A 14,267-nucleotide genomic window follows, 5' to 3' on the forward strand; every position below is an offset into this window, starting at 1 on the left:
TTCCAGACCATGACAGGTTTGATCTGGCTTGTTTATTTTTTGGCAGGAGAGACTGAGGGAGGCCAGGGCAGGGACCAAGCATGTATTATATGTGCCAGAGAGAGCACGTCTCCTCCAAGTCAGCTGCGTTCTGTCTGCTTTCACACATGGCCCGTCAGTCCCACTATGGTGCTGTGCTTTGCCTGGTGGCTGAATGCAGGAACATCTGTACCAGGCCTATTGCAATGTGATTTATGAATCTTCTCTGAGTTCCCATCTTTTCCTCCTCCTCCTCTTCCTTTCGGGGACTTAGGGATTTGGTTGTTTTGGGGTGTTTTTGTTTTTTTTTTTAATAAAGAGCGCTTCAAGTTAATTTAAGGCAAAACCCCTTGAGTTACTGTGCTTTGGTTTCAGGAACAAAAGACTTTAGGGGGGGAAAGAAGCCACTGAGGTTTTAAGGATTTTTTCCTGTTGTACCTCAGCCTCCCTGTGCAGACAGAAACCATGCCGTTGTACAGCACCAGCACTTGCCTGGCACCAGGAAGGATCCAAACCAGTTTGCTCTACAGGTGCCCTGTCAGAAAGACCAATCTGGTCAAGTCTGGAGTCAGACCATCAAGAGGCAGATCTCTGCGCTGTGCTGCTTCTAGGCAACGTGGTGTTTTCTGAGTTCTTGGGACCCAGCAGAGGCAGAACACAGGATTTTGAGATACGAGATACAAGAAGCAGTGTTACAGATGTACAAGACAGGATTGAATGGAAGTGATGGACAGCTATCAGTAAGGAAAAAATAATTCTGTAACTCAGAGCTTCTCAGGTGGCAGAAAGGGTGCAGGGAGAAGGGGGCCTTACAACACCCCTAGTATCATATCCCACTATTTCTGAACCTCCAACAGTGTAACGATACATCTGCATAAGTTTGCAGACCTGGGGACATGTCCACTGCAGGCCGAAGTAAGATATGTCAGGGGGGGAAGAGATTTCTTTATATTATCCTTGTAGAAGTGAGAAGAATAATGCAAGGCTGCAAGGGAGAGCTGATGAGAGCATCCAGAGGAAGACACTGCCCCCAGGGACTGCAGCCTGTATGCAGTCACTTTTGGCTAGTCACTTCTTCTAACGCCAGTTCCTAAAGCACTGTACTTCCCCATGTGCTTGCATTTCCCAAATCTAAAGGGCATGGTACTAACAGAGTATCCTGTGTAGAAGGGTTGAGTCACAGAGTTATAAAACCAATAAATCAGGAGCATGGTTCCTGCTCTTTGAGGAGCTGAAGCTGACTTGGTCTTTCGTGAAGCCCAGGTTTGGCTTAACTGAAAAGTAGACATGTTTGTTTGTTTCTGCTGCAGTGTATCCTAGCTTAAAATCTGTCATCTGCACCCTGCACATCTTTCATAGGAGAAAAATGAAGTGCTGTAGATGGTCAGATACATACTAAATTATGTAAAAAGCAGTCCCACACTTATGTTTTTGTACTTGGGCCTCTCAATATCCTGTTGACAGGAATTCAGAGTGTCCAGGAAAACATCACAGAAAAAAAACTACATGGACCTCTTGCTCTGTAAGAAAACCACCAGATAAATAAAACCTTCTGCTAAAGCTATGCAGTGATACAGCTCAGGGTGCCTTGCTACACTGTGAAACCAGAGAGCCAACTTTAACAGCTAGTGTCACCAAATGAGTCAAAACCTCCAGAGTAACTTTATACCTATGATTCTGCAAGCAAGTCTTGCATGCTTTACCAGCAGCCAAGCAATAATAGCTTCAGAGCAGAATGGGGTTGTCGACTCCTTAGTGGTGTTGAGAAACTGCCCTGAGATGAGGCACTGCTGTGCACAACACACAAGGGTCAAAAGCAGGATCAGTTGGGGGAGGCAGTTTGTGCCTGTATAAATTCCCCAACTCAGACCTTCTTTGGCCACTGGGGCACCATCAAAACCCTGAGCACTGCTTGGGACTCTATTCTGGGCACAGGTGATGGAGAATGGTCTCCGGTACTCACCTTCTGCTCTGGAAATAGAAGGCTTGAGAAGAGAGGGGATGCAGACAAAGGCCAGCAGGATGGTCAGGGGAAGAGAGTGCCTATCGTGGGGCTGTTAATTTATTTTGCCCAGAAAAATGCAGGCTGAGAATGGATATGATTGTTCTTGGTAAACACATCAGAGGCATAAGCACCAGGGAAGGAGCAGAGCTATTTAAGCTTTGGAACAATGTTGGCTCAAGAACAAATGGGCATACTCCAGCCAGGAATAAATTGAGACTGGAATTAAGAATGGTTTAAGCCTCAGAGCTGTCAAGTTGGGGAGAAGCCTACTAATTGGGGCAGTGGGAGAATCTTAAAACTTGTTAGGATTGTTTGGAGCTTCACATTTGTGCAATAGATTGCACGATGTGATTGCTGACAATAGCAAGGCACAAGACGTGGTCAAATAGGAGATCCCTTCCAGCGCTACATCCCTACTGTGAAGCACTCAGGATTGATTTCTTTCTCATGTTAAGGCAGGAGAGTTGCAGGATCCTTTGCCATCCAGCCCTGTGGGGAAGCTGTTCACAAGCCACTTGCAAGCAAGATGAGGATACTTTCTCAGATGGCTGAAGATGATATGACAATTCCTACTAATGAGCTGTGGGGAGAAACGTGTCTCTTGTCCCAGGAGGAATATTGCAGGCATTGCACCAGGCCACAGCCAGGCAGCAGGGCAGAAACAAACAGCAGAGGCAAAGAGCTGAAATTCCAGAGGAAAAAAAACAAGTACAGGCATTTGCTTGTTAGAGAGCAGGGGGCTTCATGGCTTCTTTGTCTGCTTGAAGGCAACAGAGATTGAACAATTACCAGGGAAGTTTTACATAACATTTTCTGTCATTTTGGGCCATGGCAGCTCTGCAGTAAGCCATAGGATTATCTGAGCCATCCAGGCCAGGAGTTTGGTGGGTTTATACAGCCATATACCCACTTTTCAAGGAGAGGAACTCCCACCCTGGCAAGCAACCACCCAAAACTACGTACCTCCTGGTTAGTGCACCCTGCTCTTTTCAGCATCTCCCAGTGGAAACAGCGATGTGGCAAACTTTGATGATCTTGCCTGGTCCAACCCTGGTATGAGATGAGAAGCCCCTATCCTGACCCAGGGAGTTTCCCAAGGCAAGGGAGCTGCACAGAGAGAAGAAACAGCTTTGGTATCTGAAGGCAATATAGCAAGGAGAAACCTGCTAGCAAGCAGCCACCTCAGGCTTGAAATCACTCATCTGTACCCAACATGAAGGTGAAAGCTTGCTGGGCAAAGGGGTCTCTGCACAGATGGGACAAGAGTGGTGTTCTATGACACAGAGGGGCTATGCACAGTGCCCAGCCCTTGGCAAGACCTTCATGCACAGCTTCTCCAGGCGTGTTTCACTCAAGGGGCATACACTGGGACCAGTCCACATCTGGATGGGCAATCCTGTCCTCATCGGCTTTAAGAAGAGCACAGACACTCGTTTTATGTGTGTCACCAGACAGTGGTCTTTATGTGTGTCCCATCCAGGAGAGAGGATACTGAAAAACTGTCCAGCCAAGTAATTCCTCTTGTCCTCCAAAACCAGTTGCACCAGAGAAAACCACAGCTCTCAGCTGCTCCTATGAGTCCTCTCAGCCTCCCACCATGGGTAACCCAGCCCAGTTAAATCTTGGCCTCATGGAGTTGCAGCTAAGCAGATGAGGGGCTCTTGCTCAGAGGAACAGCAGCCTTTTTCATCCCCAAGGACTCAACCTGAGGCAGCAGGGGAATGGAAAGATGAGCAATAATTCAGTGGGAGCATAAGAGGGAATAGATATTACAGCAGCTGGCTAATACACAGCCTTCCACATGGGCACGATAAGATCAAGCTCTAAATTCCCTTTCTTTAGTTCACTGCACGCACACACATAAACCCTCTCTCTTTCTCCTTAGGAAACTGAAAGAAAGGAAAAGCAATAATAAAATATTTCAGATGAGAGAGAAAGAATTCTCAGTGATTGAGAACATTTAATGGGAACCATCTGCCTGAGCAAGACCAAAGGGTGATCCTGCTGGGGTTTTGTTGACAGGGTCACTTTCCTCAGGTACCTGCTGAGGAAAAGGGAGGAATGCTCAGGGGATGCAGAGGAGGAGGAGGAAGGTGAAGGAATGTGTTGCACAGCATTTTACCTCCGTGCTACCCCAGCTCCCCCCCTTCCCTCTTTCAAGAGACTTTTCAAACTCTTGGAGAAGAGCCATGACAGGACAATATGAGAAAGCAAGAGCAAGTGTGGTGCGTGTGTGTGTCCCTGTCTGAGGAAAAGGAGGTGGGTGTAAGAAAGGGAAGAGGAGCCCAAAAGTTCAGCACATGAAACAAAAGCCAAGGCTGGCCCTCTGCTCCCTTTCCTGTTCTTCTTGCAACCAGATAGCTGCAATTAAGACATAACTGATACACTGAGAGCTGCTCCCTTGGGCTGGTGCTCCCTCACCTCCTCCTCTCCTGTCTGACCACCACCAATGTGACTATGGTGGCAATAGCCCAGGCATGAATCCTCCTCTACAGAGCTGCCACACAGCTACCAAACCTGGCCCGGTCAGCTAACCCCTGCCAGAGCAGCCCCCAGCATGGGAAATAGTAGTGGTGTGAGATGGGGACTGCTTTCAAGTCACCCTTTCTAATGTGGGTAATAACTGGCTGCATGGACCTGCCCAGGCTACCATCTACGTGTTCATGAGATGTTGGGACCTGACTGATGCCCTGCTGCCTCTGTGTCCCCAACCCCTCCAGGAGGAGCCCCTTCTCCTACAGGATCTGCTTGGTCCAGTGCTTGAACCAGCCCAGGGACAGGATCTTGGTCCAAGCTCATCCTTCGGAGTCCCGCTTTTCAAAGGATATGCTTAGCTCTGTCCCGTTGCCCTTATCCACTGCCAGTTCATGGCTTTGGAAAGTTTATTGGCTGCCTGTCCCTGAACAGTGAAGCTTGTGTTGACCAGTGCTTCAAGCATACAGAAGGCTGGAACTACCATTTTCACATTGAAAAACATAGTAAAAGCTTTTCAAAATGCTCCAAAAGTTACTCTGATTTGGGTGATGTACTCTGGGGTTTAAACCACGACATATGGAAACAGTGCTTCATTGGGCTACCTAGCAATTCAATAAGCTTTTCTCCTTCCCTTTCTTCTTTATATGAAACTCATTTTTTAACTAGAAGAGGTAGCTCATGTTGGCAGTTGTTTTGCCCAGCTTTTTCTGGTCTTTGTTCTCTGTTTTCCCTAGTTTCTGTTCACAGTCCCTGATGGAATTGTATCTGTAAACGGTTTCCTCAAAAACTGTGAGCCCAAAATAAGAAGTTAAGCCTAACCATCGTGATGCACCGTGCTCTCCCCCTTCCCTATATATTTTAAACAAATGGGATTAGGGTGACAACTTCTGAGCTCCAAGGATTTATACTTTTCCACCACAGGAGGAAGTCCCAGTCCTGGAGATTTTTCTGGCTCAAACAGGCAAGCACAAGCAGGGAAAATGCTGATGAAGGGATCACTGAGAGGAGAGGTGGCATCTTTGTGCACACTGTGTCTTCTGCTCACTGAGCACCTGAGATGCCAGGGTTTAACCAGGCAGTGCCTGCAGACCCCACTCTTCTCCAGGAGGGTCTGGCTCCTCTGTGATGTTATGTCAGTGTTAATGTGATGGTGGAGAAGGTAATTCAAACCTCATCATAGCAGATACTGTGACATGGACCACAAGATAGCACAGCAGTAGCTGGAGCTGCAGGCTGGCCACACCTCTACCTGTCACAGAGCTCTTGGGAGGAGATGTCTGAACAGTCTGGGGCTGAGAAGAAGGAATACACTCGCAGGCTGTGGCACAGATCTGGTTTTCCATTCAGTACCTGCACAGTAACTCAAGAAGATGGTAAATTGCAACTGCAACAGCTCACTGGCAGCCTAATGTTTCCTCCTGGTGCTCCCAAGGTGTGGAAAGACCTCTGCAGAGTGAGGCCCATGAAGGGGGGAAGCGTGCAGCAGAAGTCTTGGAAAGCTGCCCTTCAGAGCTCTTTCGCCATTACCCTTCCCCTTAGCAGCATCACCCCCTTTTTTGGTTCAGTGCACTCAAGGGGTAGGGGCCACAGCCACAGGAGCAGGAGCAGGAGCTACTCCCTCTTCACCTATAACCTCACCTGCTGCTTTTATTTCCAAAGGGAGCTACAAATAAACCCCAGGCTCCAGTGCAGGGGTGGTTTCCAGGCTTGGCTGACCTCACCAGGGGCAGTCCAGCCTGGGCCCCATGCTCTTGCCATGGAGCCCCTTCTGCTCCCTAAAACTGAATGGGCCTGCTGCAAGCTTACATTAGCAGTCAAGCGACCATCTGTTACAAAGGCAAAACATGATTTTTATCTTTAGGGGCACACAGTGTTTGATGTGGTGCCCAAAGGTAGTAATAAAGTATTATTAAGCTTTTTCAGTTATGTGAACTGTGACAATTCTGTGACAAGGCTGTTGGAATCAACCTTCAAAATGAGGTGTGTGAGGCTAACAGCACGTAGCCACATGCTGCTTCTTAATCCTGGTCTCACTGACGTTCATAAAACATCAGCTGGCATAAGGGATACGTGTCTCAGCCACTGACTGTGTAGCATCTGACCTCAGGGCAGCCTCAGCAAGAGTGTTTGGGCAGAAGTCAGGAGATCAGGACTCTACCTCCAGCGAGGCCATGCCACCACCCCACGCATCGGCCTCGAGCAAGACCTTCCTCCTCCTCACACCTCAGCTTCCCGCTCCCAAAGGCAGCCATGGATCAGCAGCTCTAGCACGTTGCTGAGCATCCTCCCTCTCGCTGCTTCCATCCTAACTTCCCTCCCTTTTTAATCGGGATTTGTATGTGGGTTTCCAGACTTCCTGACTGTCCCGTCTCCTCTTTCTCCTGCACTGCTTTGATGTTAATTGTCTCCAGGACTTGAGCGCTCCTTGGCTGATTAAGTCCAAGAGTCCTCCCTGGTTTTGTTGACCTGTGAATGGAGGCCTCTTCAGTGCTCACTGGAGTGCGGGCTCATTGCCCTTCCTCCTCCCCCCCCATTCGGTTTGATGGATTAATCGTGCTGTGTAAAGGAAAGTGGGGTGGGAGGGGAAACTGAAGCAGCAGGAAAGGGGGGGAAGGAGGATGGGAGAAAGAGAAGGACCTTCAGCAAATGCTCGACTGCCCTCGCTTAAAATAACACCGTTTATTTAAGCAGGTCAGGCACACAATAGCATGAGAGGGGCTGCTACTCAGATCATGGGACCCTGTGTATGCTGAGTAAGAGGCTGGAGAGGGTGTTAGCCAAACTCTGAAAGCTGGTCTGTTCTTACCCGGTATCTCCATCTCCCCCCCAGCACACACACACACACACTGGCACCTCCTCTTTCCCTCTTCTCTCCCCTTCACACACTGGAGCCCTTTGCCTTTTTGGCAGCGGCACAGCGCAGAGCCAGGAGTGGTGGGGCTCTGAGGAAAAAAGGGGGCTCCAGACTGCTGCCCTGGACCTGCTGCCCTGGACCGCAGCTGGGAGAGGAGAGGCTCTGGCCTGATGGTGAGGGTCTGCCACAAGAGCCTGTGTGGTGAAATGGATGCCAACGATTCCGGAAGACTTGTCCCCCAGTCCCAGCTGCCTTGCTGGTGGCCCAAGTGTTCCCTGCTGTGGCGCAGGGTATCTGCAGTGCTTTGGTAGGGAGAGAGAATCACTTTCTGTGAGAGGTGGAATTCAAATAGTTGGGGCAAAAATAACAGTATCGGCGTCAACAGGCTGTGTAGAGTTGCTCTTTGCTCCATCGGGGATCAGGTCCCCCACTGCCATTAGCCAGGTGCTGGGCTGGCCACAGCCTGTACCCCTTGCTCTTGGTCTGCAGCACCCCCTGGTATTGCGGTCCTTTGCCTCTTCATTTCTGACCCACTGAGGTTTGCCTCTGTCCCTTCTCACCAGGGGTCAGGAGGCCAGGGGAGCCCCACAAGTGTCCCAGCTCAGGCCAGTGTATTGTCATTTGCAAGTCTCACTGGTCCTGAGCCTGGCCGATGCCAGCAGCCTCCCTCCCCCGAGCAAGATCGACCCGGTCTGAAATATAAGAAATCCCATATGGGCTGCAGTGAAACTCTCCCGTCCCCACCTCCCCCTGCTCCAGGCTCCGTGCTGTTGGAGCGGCGGGGCTCTGCCCCCCCTCCATAGTCGCATCCATACTGAATGCAGAGAGTCAGCTCAGGAAATTAAAAGGCTCTCCCTGAGGGGACCAATGCAGTTTTCCATCCTCTCCCTCCACGGCTGCTTCCCCTTTTCCATCCCCCCTGCCCTGCTCTCCCTGGCTGGTGGTGTTGGCAGGGTGCTGCCTGCTGCCTGGCAGGCTCTCCCGCTCATCCTGCCAGGCTTTTCAGGGCTCACTCTCGCTTTCCAGAGGCTGGAAGTGCAGAGCAGGAGACGGGCTGCCTTGGCAGCCTCACTGTTTCCAAACATTGAAAGGCAGAGAGAGAAAAGTCTGCTTCTCCCAGCTCACCAAAGCCACCACCACCATGGATGCTGGCCAAGTCCTCCTAAAAATAACTGCAGTGCTACCGGACACACATGCTTCTTGGGGACAAAAGGGGACAAGACACCCCAGGGCAGCAGGGATGGAACGGGGCAGGGTTGGGGGAATACTTGGGACTTTTTCCTCCATCCTCCCTCTCAACAAATAGAGCCGCCCTTGTTGTCCCAGCAGTGCAAGTCAATAGTGACGACGGATGTCTCTCTGTTTGTTTTCTCAAGTGGGATCCAACCAGTACAGCTCAGAATAGCTGCAAATTGCTTTTTCCCAGCTGGGAGCACCTCACTCCATGTTGTGCTCACACGTGTGAAGGGGAGCGTGGCAGGCGTTGTGTGCGGGTGACCCCAGTTCTGCAGCTGCCTGAATCCAAGATCTCCCCCGTCTCTACATCCATGTCCACCTTCTCCTCCACGAGGTGTGAGCTCTGCCGGGATGGGACTACCTTTCGCTCCAGCAGCTGTGATCCTGACCACTGCACTCAGACGTGACTGCAACACAGTTAACGAGAGGACTAAGGAGTAGTCCTAAGAATGCAACAGAACCAGAGTATACACAAATACATTGTGCTCTTAATCCACCAGCCCCTGCACAACCACGCTGATGCCTCCAGATCAGCATGGGGCACGCCAGGTCCTTCTCACACTACCATGTCCACTCTCAACATAGACTTTGAAAGCAACTGCTGGGCCATCGTCCAAGTGGAACGCAGAAGCACTTGGTATAATTGTGCTTGTAAAGATACCTGCCATATGTTTCTGCTTGAAACAGGAGAAGTGAGAGGAGATGTAAAACCAGATGTGTGATCCTGGGCAGTCTCTTCCTTCCTGCTGTGGCAAAGACATCTCCAGGCCCCATCTGGAGGGTCAGCATAGACAAAACATCGAAGTTCCCCTCTTGGCAGGAGGGTGATGATAACTGGAAAAGCAAAGCCGTATTTTACCAGCAGGAAAAGACAAAGTCCTGAACATGCTGAATGTTTCCATAGGCTGGAAGAGGCTCCACCAGCTCAGACTGTCCATGAAGCTGTAACACATTCTCTCCATCCCGTGTCCTAGCTAAGTATTTCTTGGTGGGAGAAAGCGGATCACAACCAAAGGCCAAACAACCATCTTTCCCAAGACTGATGGACCTGCTGGGCTACCTTATAGAAATATGGCCATATAGAAATATGGCCATATAGAAATATGGCCAAGCAAGAGGTTGGCTGTTTCTCATCCCTGCAGACTAGGCTTCTTTTCTCTCAGTCAAAATAATTCAGCAAAATTTGCTGTGAATTTGCTAAATATTTCCGGTGACTCAAATTTTGGAGGTTTGGCACAAAAAAAACCCTACCAGATGAAACAATTTGCTTTCCTCTAAATCGGGGGGGGGGGGGGGGGGGGGGGAGAGGGGGGGGGGGGGAGGAGGGGAATTGTTCGTGGTTTTGGGGTTTCAGTTTTTTTGTGGAAGAAAGAGAAGATGGTTTAAAGAGGACTTGGCACAGTGAATCTTAGTCCCAGCAGATACATATTTGTTTGTCTGCTTACAATCAGGACAATCTGAACCCATTAGGAGATGCAACTGAGTTAAGGCATGAACATGAATTCAGAAAACAATATGACCCATCATCTGCAAGAAAAGCTCAGAGGCGAAATCCAAATAACTGGTATCATAAATCCTTCAGGCTATAGTTGTGGGACATTTGTCACCTCAGAAAAAATCAGGGTGACTTTCTTACATGCCTGCACCTACTTTTGAGGCATAACTTTGGACATTCATGCTTGCAGATGTCAGTGTATAAGCTGAGGCAGACATTATCTGGCATTTATTCTGCTCCCGAGGTATTTCAAAGAGTACTTGCCAGATCTGTGAGAAACTGCTAAGCTCTGAAGCTGCAGTGAATGATGTTTTAATTTGGTCTGAGGGCTTGAAAGAACATCTTGAAAGACTTAGGCAAGTCTTAAGGAGAGTATGAGAAAGAGACTTAAAACCAAACTATAAAAAACTCTATATCTGATGTAATAAGTTATTTAAATGAGGCATAAATTGAGCAAAGATGGCTTAATTGGTAATGCGGATAAAATGTTGAAATGTTTAGCCCCACAAAGCAGAGTGGATCTGTGACAGTTTATGGAGATGATAAGATGGTTTTGATCAAGTCCATTCCAAATGCTCAGGGAGGGTCTGATTTTGCAAGGTGGTGAGCATTTATTTTTCTTCCTCTCATCCACAACAACACTTGAACACATGCTTTGCTGTGCTGACTTGGCATGCTTGCTTCTGGGGCAGGATGCTACACAACAAGATGTTTAGGGAAGGCACGCTAGCTGAGGAAAGATCATCACTTGATCCTGTAATCGGGACACAGAGGAGTCTATCAGGGAGCCCTCATTTCACTCACCCTCCACTTTTGCTCAGTGGGTATGAAACAGGAGTAGGATTTTTGTCTTTTTTTTTGTTTTCACAGCAGCTTTATGAAATGAGTATCCAGTGAGGAGGTTGGCTGGGATGCTGTGAGAGGAGGTCATCAGCCAGGGCGACGCTGGGTGCAGAACAGAGACAGTGAAGTTGCATAGGGGCTGTCTCCATCACAGTGGGGAGGGTAGCATGGCTAGGCGGTGAACCACACACACCTGGGGCACCAATGGGCTCACTTGCTGAGTGAGCATGCATGGCAACGGCATCCAAAAGGAAAGGTGAACTTGGAAACCCAGGCTGAGATGAGGCGTGCTGCTGCTGGCCTCCCCAAGGCGAGCCATCACAGCCTCCCTCGAGCTGATGGATGCCTAAGAGTAATGCATTGCACATCCCATGCCCACTGCTGCCACCTCCTACTCCCAAGTTCAGAGCTGGGATGGCCCATGTTGTGTCAGAGTCCCTAAAGGCTGCTTTTCACATAAAAGTGTGTGCACATACGTGTGATCACTGTGAAGAAAAACAACTTTAAAAAATGGGCCTGCAGAAAAGGAAAAACCCTAAATTCCCCTTCCTTACAGCATTACTTCTAGTGTAGGCACGTACAAGGGCAAGGCAGCATTTAAGCAGATAAGGTCTCACTAACAGGAGCAACTCTTCCCTCGACCCAGGTTTTTCTGAGCTTCTTTTCCTCCAAGCAGCACATCACAAAGCTGTCTTCTCCCTCTCCCCCTCCTCCCCAGCCCAGGTTGTAAAATAACGAGTTTCTTGCTATTCTTGTTATTGCTGAATGGCAGAGGTCTGGAGCCCTGTGAAGAGAAGGGGGCAGCCTAATTAGGGGAACGAGAGACATCCTTAATGAGCACTCCTGACTAGGTGGGGATTTAAAGAAAAAGGAGCGGGGGGGGGGGGAAGAGAGGTCAATCTGTACAGCTTTCTCTTCCCTACTCCCACCTCCCACCCCTCCCTTCCACCCCATAAACCTACCGCAGTTTGGGGTCTGGACATGAGGGTTCTCTGCATCATTATCAATTATTAAACTCTATTTTCCTGTTTCTCCAGACTTCATAGGGGGTTAATTCAATTTCATTTCTTTTGCTAATTTTATTCTGTGAGGGTATGTCAAGTGTTAGACTCTTCCTGTCCCTGGACCTTACGGCGTCTTTGTGGGTGCTCTGGAGTCCTTTCTGGGTGACATGTCATCAACAGTTTGATGCCTGAGCAGGAGTGACAGCCAGTTGTACCAAAACCTGCCAGCACCTCCCAGAATGGTCTGGCTGGTGTGCAAAACACTTCATTCATGCATTGAACTGCCTCACGTTTGTGCAACACAGATCACCAATGTGGCAGTGTAGACAATACTGATGCTTGCACCTAGGTGAGAACAAGGCTTTACTTGCATGGGTGGATGTATGGATGCAGCAGATGAATCTTTGCAGCTACATCTGTCAGGACTTGTATCTACTATGGTAGGACATCTTTGTCACTAGGAACCACATGGCCAGGATGGACAGCATGGCAAACCATCAACATTTATGACACTCCAGACGTAGTTCTGGTACTCCGTAACTCAACATTAGTTACTTGCTACAGTCTCCCTTATTAGCCATAAGCCTCTGAGCCCTCCTGAGTTCATCCCATCCTCTATGTACATTGGCAGGAGCTGAAAGCCCTGTGTGTGGAAATTCAACTGCAGAAGTGTTCTCATTCCCCACCCACCCTCTTGAATTTCTCTCCTGTTGGTTCTGCTTTCCCTCGCTCTGCCTGAGCTGTAACCAAACGCCTCCGCTCTTTATGAGACTTCAGCTCTTGAGCCCTCTCTGCCGTAGACCAGCCTCACCTCCATCTCTTCAAGGGAGCAGAGCAGGAGGAGCGGGCTGTGAGATGCACCCCACCTCGGCAGATGGCGAGGGGCATCTCCCGAGAACCTGGTGCTCGGAGGTGCTCTGGGAGAGGCTGTGAACGCACAGGGCTGGCTGCGTTTGTGTTTGCCAGCCTTGTCCTCCGGAACGTGCCCCGAGACGGCATTAAGCAGTCACCTCCAGCAACTCCTGTGATGTTATTTGCAAAGATCTGTCAGAATCCGTGCCCAGTTAAATCATCACATGCTGAAATGCTTAAACAGGCTTCCAAGGAGCAAGCTCGCAGCCAGAAGCGTGGGAGGAACGTAGTCTGACAGAAAGGAAATAAGCAGGGAACATTTTACCCATAAAAGCACTTTGCTTTCTCTTTGCTTCATAAATCAGCTTTCTCTGATCTCATCCAAAAAAAGGCAGTTAATTCCCCGCTTCTCCCTGCCTGGGAGATGTGTACTTTTCTGTATTAGGGTCTTGTCTCGGAGAAATTAAGAGACCTAATTGTTTCCACTGCTCCTTCCAAAATCAGGGAACAGAATAACATCGGAACGAAGGCCCTGAGCCACACCTCCCAAGGTGCTGAGCTCTCCTTCGGGAGGCAGCAAGAGCCCAGCACTCTCCCTGCCTTCAAAAGCCAGGTCTCTTGCAGTAGTCTCTGAATATGGGGACCTGCCTGCAGCACCCAGCACCCGGTACCAAAACCTCTGGTCCAAGCATTGTTACCAAAGGCCAAGTAGAACCAGGCAAGGAACAAGCACCCCCATTTTTGGGGAAGAAGTCACTAATAGGGTATTCCTGCTGCCTGCAGTGGAATGGGTCAGGTGGATAATTATTCCTCAGCAGGAGTAAAAAATTTAACGAGCCTATAGTGCATCGGCCCCAGAGTAATGACCTGTGCCCATCCATGCCGATTCCCACTCCCATGTACGAAGCATGTCGCATTCCTCCAAGCCTACTAGAAATATGGATTTTTATTGGATCCTTTTATCTTCTCTGTTTATGGCTTGAGGACGCCAGGGCCCCTCTGGACTATAGTTTGAACTCATTTAGCATTTTCTGTGGGTGAATTTCTTGGATTACCAAGAAAGTCTTGGCACAAGAACCAGTTCCTTTCTATTCCTGCCCTGACATGTAGGCTCCCTGGTGCTCTCTTTTAGCAGTAACGACCACACGTCTCCAAAGCGGACAGCCTTGACTTTACAGCCACCTCTGATGACCAAACAAGAACAGTGCCTGAATAGTAAAAATACATTTAAATTCCATTGCTGGGTCCAGAGGGTGTGCTTAGCTTGCTCTCCTGTTCTCCTGCTCCATGTTTTTCTCTCCCCTGCACCGTACCCTATGCATTTCATGGTTATTCTGTGGGGAAGCAAAACAAAAAAATCAAAGAAAATGGGGGGAAAAAGATGGAAGGGGTGTTGGTGGCACAGTTGTGTTTCACAGTGAGGCTGTAAAAGGCAGTGGCTTTAGGTGAGCACTCCCAAACAGGTGAAAGTCTAAATTACAAGCC

Source organism: Pezoporus flaviventris, unplaced genomic scaffold (assembly GCF_033815535.1).
Source record: "Pezoporus flaviventris isolate CSIRO_AGI_PZ_B2104156 unplaced genomic scaffold, CSIRO_AGI_Pfla_v1 ptg000015l, whole genome shotgun sequence".
NCBI lineage: Eukaryota > Metazoa > Chordata > Aves > Psittaciformes > Psittacidae > Pezoporus > Pezoporus flaviventris.